The sequence below is a fragment of the Accipiter gentilis genome, chromosome Z (assembly GCF_929443795.1).
Source record: "Accipiter gentilis chromosome Z, bAccGen1.1, whole genome shotgun sequence".
In the NCBI taxonomy this organism is placed as follows: Eukaryota; Metazoa; Chordata; class Aves; order Accipitriformes; family Accipitridae; genus Astur; species Astur gentilis.
This window is the reverse complement of record NC_064919.1, coordinates 87,717,063-87,723,062: the sequence shown is the minus strand read 5'-3', so window position 1 is coordinate 87,723,062 and position 6,000 is coordinate 87,717,063.

The window sequence follows — 6,000 nt, the reverse complement described above, 5'->3', positions numbered from 1 at the left end:
AAAAAACCCGACCATTTTTATAATGCACTTTGTGAAGAGCATTGTGGCTCGGGACTTCAGCAGAAAGGCGGTGGGAGCCTGGTGCGACCATGAGGCTTTGCCTCCTTGGCCCGGGGAAACTAACTGCTTTTAAAATAGAGTAACTTCCTTAGAGAGGTGTAGTTATGTATTGAAGTCCTGCCTGTTGCTAAAGAGGACTTTCATAAGGCAGTGCCTTGTTGCTAGAAAATGTCTAAGTTCGTTTCTTTTCTTTCTTTGCAAGCTGAGACTCTGCAGATCCCAGCCTCGGGAAAGCCTCCCAGGCAATCCTGCTGCTTACCGGCTTATGTGTATGGGGGTCTGTTCCCAAAGCAACCCCCAAGGAGTGGAATTATATTTATTAAAAAGATGTTGCTACTCCAGTGTACTTGAGCTGGCAAAGCCAGCAGAAGTCTACGAAGCCCCATCTCTGTGCAGTCCCAGCCCAAAATGCAGCTCAGCCATCCCCAGCCATGACCCCCAGGGACCTGGGCTGGAGGTTGCTTATATATTCCAGCAATGACTTTGTCTGCTCCTGCAAATACCTCAGCTTCAGCCTGCTTGAAACCAGCTGGAAATAAAAGCGGAGGAAATGCTCCATGCCCAGGCGTGACTCCAGTGGCGGTGCTGGGTTGGATCTCAACCCTTTCCTATTTTACTGCAGTCTCTCTGGCGTGCTCCTGTGCAACTGCCATAATAAAAAAATCACCGCGAGGTGCTTTTGCACACAGCAGATTTGCTTTCTTGCATTTCCCGGGTTTGTTTCTTTTACGGAGTGGGCTAAGGGGCCGTTTTTACACACACACAAAATGTGTAAGTGCTCCCCCGAGCTGTTTCCCATGCTGCTGCTTGTCCAGGGAGTGATTTTTGCTTACAGGCTCTGCACCTCCTTTCAAACCACCAGCTGGTTTTACTATGTTTGACTTCATTTTGTAGCCACGTGCCCCAGCATCCTCCTGCGGAGTGGTCATGAAATCATAGCTGGAGAAATTGTAAGTGAAAAGCCATCGGTGAGCTGCCGAGCCTCTCCAGAGGTTGTTTGTGAATTACTTATTAAAGAAAACACACTGATGGCCAGCTCAGATTTATTTTTTTTTTGGCCTGTGGCTAACTGCCTTGTTCACAGACGGGCGAGCGGCACCCGACTCCTCCGCGGTGCATCGGTCGTGCGCAGATTGCTAAAGCGACGGAGTCACCGTCCACGGAAGGCAGGGCTCGAACCCTCCCACGCGTGGCTCCAGGTCACTCACGCTTGGAAAAAAAATGTTTCAGCCACAGAGGCTCAGTCATTTTTTATGATGGTTTAATATTTACAGGCTGCAGCCTCTTCTTCTAGACACTGGGAAAAGCAAAGTGGCAGGCATGCAAAGCTTCCCCCAAAAACCCCACACTGTGACCACAAATGCTGAAGGCACAGGTCTTCAGACCAAAACACACTGATCTTGCAGTCAGTTTGACTTAAAGTAAAACAATATTTTCTTCTAAACCGTCCACCGATTCCTTTCCTACACTAGCATTATTTTGTTACATGAAAAACTCAAATAGATTTAATGTATTGGCCCCAAGAGAGATCGACATCTTTTTGTGCAGGAAACGAAATATTCCCACTTTACTAATAAAATCCCGAACCATGATAAATTTATTAGAATGCCACCATTTTAAATTCAAACTAAAGCCTCAACGCATGCAATTCATCAGGGGTTGGTTTACCCTACAGTCATATTTCTCTGTGCTTAAACATGGTGTAATAGAAAGGGTTTCCATTAATCCCCACTGACAACACCAAAAAGGGTTTTTCAAGGACTCCAGCACAAAAACAAAAGCAGTGGTTTGGGGCATGCCCCCCACATTTTTTTCCAGGATCCTCCTTTGGGACAAGGACCCCCCTTTGCTTTCAGCAGGACGCAGCAGCCCTACCTTCAGCCCAAGAAACCAAACCGCAGGCAGCTCACGTCCTTCTTCTTTGGAGGAAAGTCCCACCGTGGTGTCAACTTGAGCTCTTTTATTAAGGTATTTGAGGGGGGTTTCCCTTCCTACAGAGGAGAATCTAACATTTACAAAGTGCCAGGAAGGCAAAAGTCCCCAAAGCTTGCATTATTTGGGGTCCTTGGAAGAGTTTTCTGAGCTTTCAATTTAGCTTTGACTTTCATTTCGCATAACCTTCTAAAATGCAGTAACTCTTGAAGGAAAAAATGAAATTAATGTCTGCCTTTCCCTGGAAACATCTGGAAATATCCGAAGTTTGACCCGATTAGAATGCCCCTTTCCCACCACCCACTCCCACGCTTGGCTCCGCCACCATCCTCGTTAGCATCAAACCCAAACTTTGGAAGAAAAGCGCAAGTTGCTTGTGCGAAATGCTTACACGGGCAACGTTTCTCCGGCCGCTTTCTGCCTCGGTGCTGAGCTGAGCACAGCCCTGGGGCACAGGACAAGAGTCCCCGCTCAGCACCGAGGTCCCATCCTGCCCGGATGGGAATGTGCTCGGGTGGGCAGAGGGCGAGCGCACGGGACGGGCGGCCCACGGCCGGCCGGTCTCGCTCAGCCCCTTGCCTCTGTCGCTCTCGACATCACAGATATACAGAACTGTCAGGTCTTGACTTGCTTCAAAAGCAGGATTAATACCGTTATCTAACTACAGAGATAGCTTCTTATTTCTCTTTACATCTCAGTCTTCAAACACAAAAAATCCTCCCACTTGCTTGATGTGATGATTTGGTACCTGCCACCGCTTGGAGTTTAGAAATAAAAGGAGTTTTGATATTGAAAAAGGTTGTGCCAAGAACAGAAAAAGGGCTTCAGTGTCCATAAAGTGGTATTAATTTTTAGAAATAAACATGAAAGCTCTGGCCCCGTAAACCGCACTGCTTTCTTTGGACAAGACCTTGAAAGAGCAAACAGTAAGAGAAGAAAAGCAATTCCTTCCACAGAGTCATATTTTGTTATGCAGCCTTGAAAGTTGAGAATAATGGGGAAAAAATGCAGACACCCCACCCACCCCCATGTTCACTTTACTCTGAATCCTCCAAATGAGACGAGAAAGAAAAGCCTTGCATGAAAGAACAAATATGGGCACACCAGGCAGTTGGCCATGATGTTGAACGTGAGGAATGGTTCTGCTGGCAAGAGGAGACATCGAGGAGGTCCTCAGAACTCACACAGGTCAAAAGTGCCCTAAACGTGTTTTATTCAGAATATGGACTTGCCCCCGTCTCCTCTGATCAGATGAGAAACCACCCATTCTCAGCACCTATACAGGAAGGTGGAAGACAGGAGGGTTTGGGGCATAACGTACGTAAAACGTGCCCTTCCCACCTAGTCCGCCTTGCAAATTATTTGCAGCACAGCATCAGGGGACCTAGAAAGCATTTTGGCTCAGCTGGCTGCACCCAGTGCCAGGGTGGCTTAGCAATGCAAACACCCACGACCCCAGTAACAAAGCACGAGAGCACTCCGGTAAAGGAGAAACAACAATTGCAACACGAGAAATAGGACAGAAGAGGAAAGAAGGCTGCAAAGTGCAACGAGAGACCGAACCGGCTGCCTTAGTTACCCATCAGGGTCTGGAGAACATTCGCTGTGTGCGGTCCTGGGGCTATGGGGTCAGAGGAGATGCTGGCAGCATCGTCTCCCTTGGGTGCTGCCTCCTGCAGACGCTCACAGGTAGGTGCCGGATGGGACAGCTATGAAAAAATCCACGTGTTGAGTGCTTAGAGCTCAACATGAACGTGTCTTGAGGTTGCTCGCATCACCCAACATTGTTTTGGCTAACTTGACTACTAACTCACGATGCCTGTGGGAGGCAGGGCAGGCAGGCTCAGCAACCGCTGGGAAACAACAGCAGCATCGAAACGTGATGGGAAAAGGCACGGGAGCAGAAATAAATCCAAATCCCGGCTGCTCCCTTATGGGGAGACTGAAAATAGTTTGTGAAATGCAGTAACTGGAGGAGCGTCTTGGAAACCTCCCGAGCCCAACACGGGAACATGGAAAGTGCCAGACGTTCAAGCTCCCGGGGGTACAGCACAGCCCGCGGTGGCTTTAGCCCTCCGCTTGCTGGTGGCATTGGGAAGCCAAGCCCAGCGTGACTTTCTCTACTGATACGGAGCTGGTTCCCAAGCGTGTGAAATTACCTTTCTGGACAACCATTTACACGGTGGCATCACGTTTTCCTTCGCAAGAGGACGACTTCTCCCCTTCCAAAGCTTTCCCCAAATGGCCACAGCTCCTGCAGCATCCAGAGCGGACCCTGATACTCACCTTAAACTGAGCCCCAAATTGCAAATCGCATTGACGCGGGGCTCAGGAGGGGAGCAATGCAGCAGGGATGGAGCCCGCAGATGCTGCAGGGCTGGATGGGATGTGGTGGGGTGGGAGCTGCGGGGTCACCCTGGGATGCAGCGACCAATACCCAGTGCTTGTCGTACAACGTAGTAGACAAAGAGAGAGAATTTGTATCAAAACTTTATTTATTAAACAAAAAAATGCACCATTGGAATAACATTTCTATAAAAAATGAATATGAGACTGTTCTACAGTGCATTACAAAACCCCCTTTTTCTTCATGTAGTAGTATACAAGATTGTGTGTAGAAACAGTCATTTATTTTTAAACTGTAAGCAAGTTTCCTTTCTCATAGAACAAGATTTACACTTAAATATTGCAGTCACTATTCTAATTTGGTTAACAATGCTAGAGTCTGACAATTTAAAGAAACTGTTTATAGGCTCAAAATGCCATCTTTAGGCCTTTTGTAACAACAAGATTTTTTTTTTTTAACTAAGGCTAGTTAAAGCTGTAGTATAACCCATTTCTATCAGATAAACATATCACTAGTATGCTAAGAATTTTTGAATTACCTTACAAAGCCCTTTAAATGGCATTCACCAGTGCCAGGACATTGAATTACAGGCTGGAGCCAGTGTTTCACAGCAGCCGTGGGGTGTGTGTGACAGTGGCGGTGACCGGTGACTCGGCGGCACGGTCCCACTGCCGACCCCCCCGAATCCTCACGCTTGGGGTGCGTAAGGCAGGACCAGAGCCCAGCACACGGGGACATGGGCACACTGCAGCTTTAACAGCCTGCTCTAGGTTTCCAGCCAGGTATCCCTTGTATCATAAATTATCCAAAAGAAAACACTCTAAATAATAAATTAAATATTACTTATAAAAAGTACACCCTCCCCCCCCAACCACCCCATCCCAAACACGGTGGCAATTCACAAACGCAGGAATCGCCAGGTCTATTTTACAAGAATAAAAACAGCATTGTTCCTTCTCCTACCGACGTTGCTTCCTCGCACTTGGAAATACACGTACAGCATACAGGGAGGCACGCTGGCTCGTGCCGCCTCGTGACGGGGGGGGGGCTGCATCATGTTCTCCAGCCAACCCAGACCAGAATGAGGATGCGTTCAATGCCTTTTGCTGAGAACGTGAAAAAATAAGTCATGGAGCCTCCGAGAACCCAGTTCGACACCAGACAGGACACTGAGCAGCTAATGGGGGATGCAGGGAAACAAAGCCAGCAGGAAAAAACAATCTCTGATCACCTGTGAAGCCACGATTTTTTTTAAAAAAAAAACCTTTCTTCCATCCAGCTTCCAGGTATCCATCTCAGAAATGAGGCCGAGGGGGTTGCGGATTCGCCACCTTCTGCTTCCCACCGGTGTCCACTGGTATGGCTAGAGGTGGTTCGTGCCTGTTCGGGGCAGCGTGTGAGAGCATCTGCGTATGGATTTGCGGGATTCAGCATTAGGTGCCAGCTAGGCGGGCATCCCGGGAAAGGGCCCTCGGTGAGCTACAGCGGGAATTACACCATCAGCTCTGACTGCAGAATAAAATGCCTGACGCTTCCCAAGGGCTGGAAGGACCCAGAGGTGGCCTCACCGTTAACTCATTCCCATCCTTCCACGTGTGAACAAGCGCTGCCATCGTTTTGCCTGGTGTTTTCTGGGTTGCGCTCTGTGTTTTGGCAGAAGG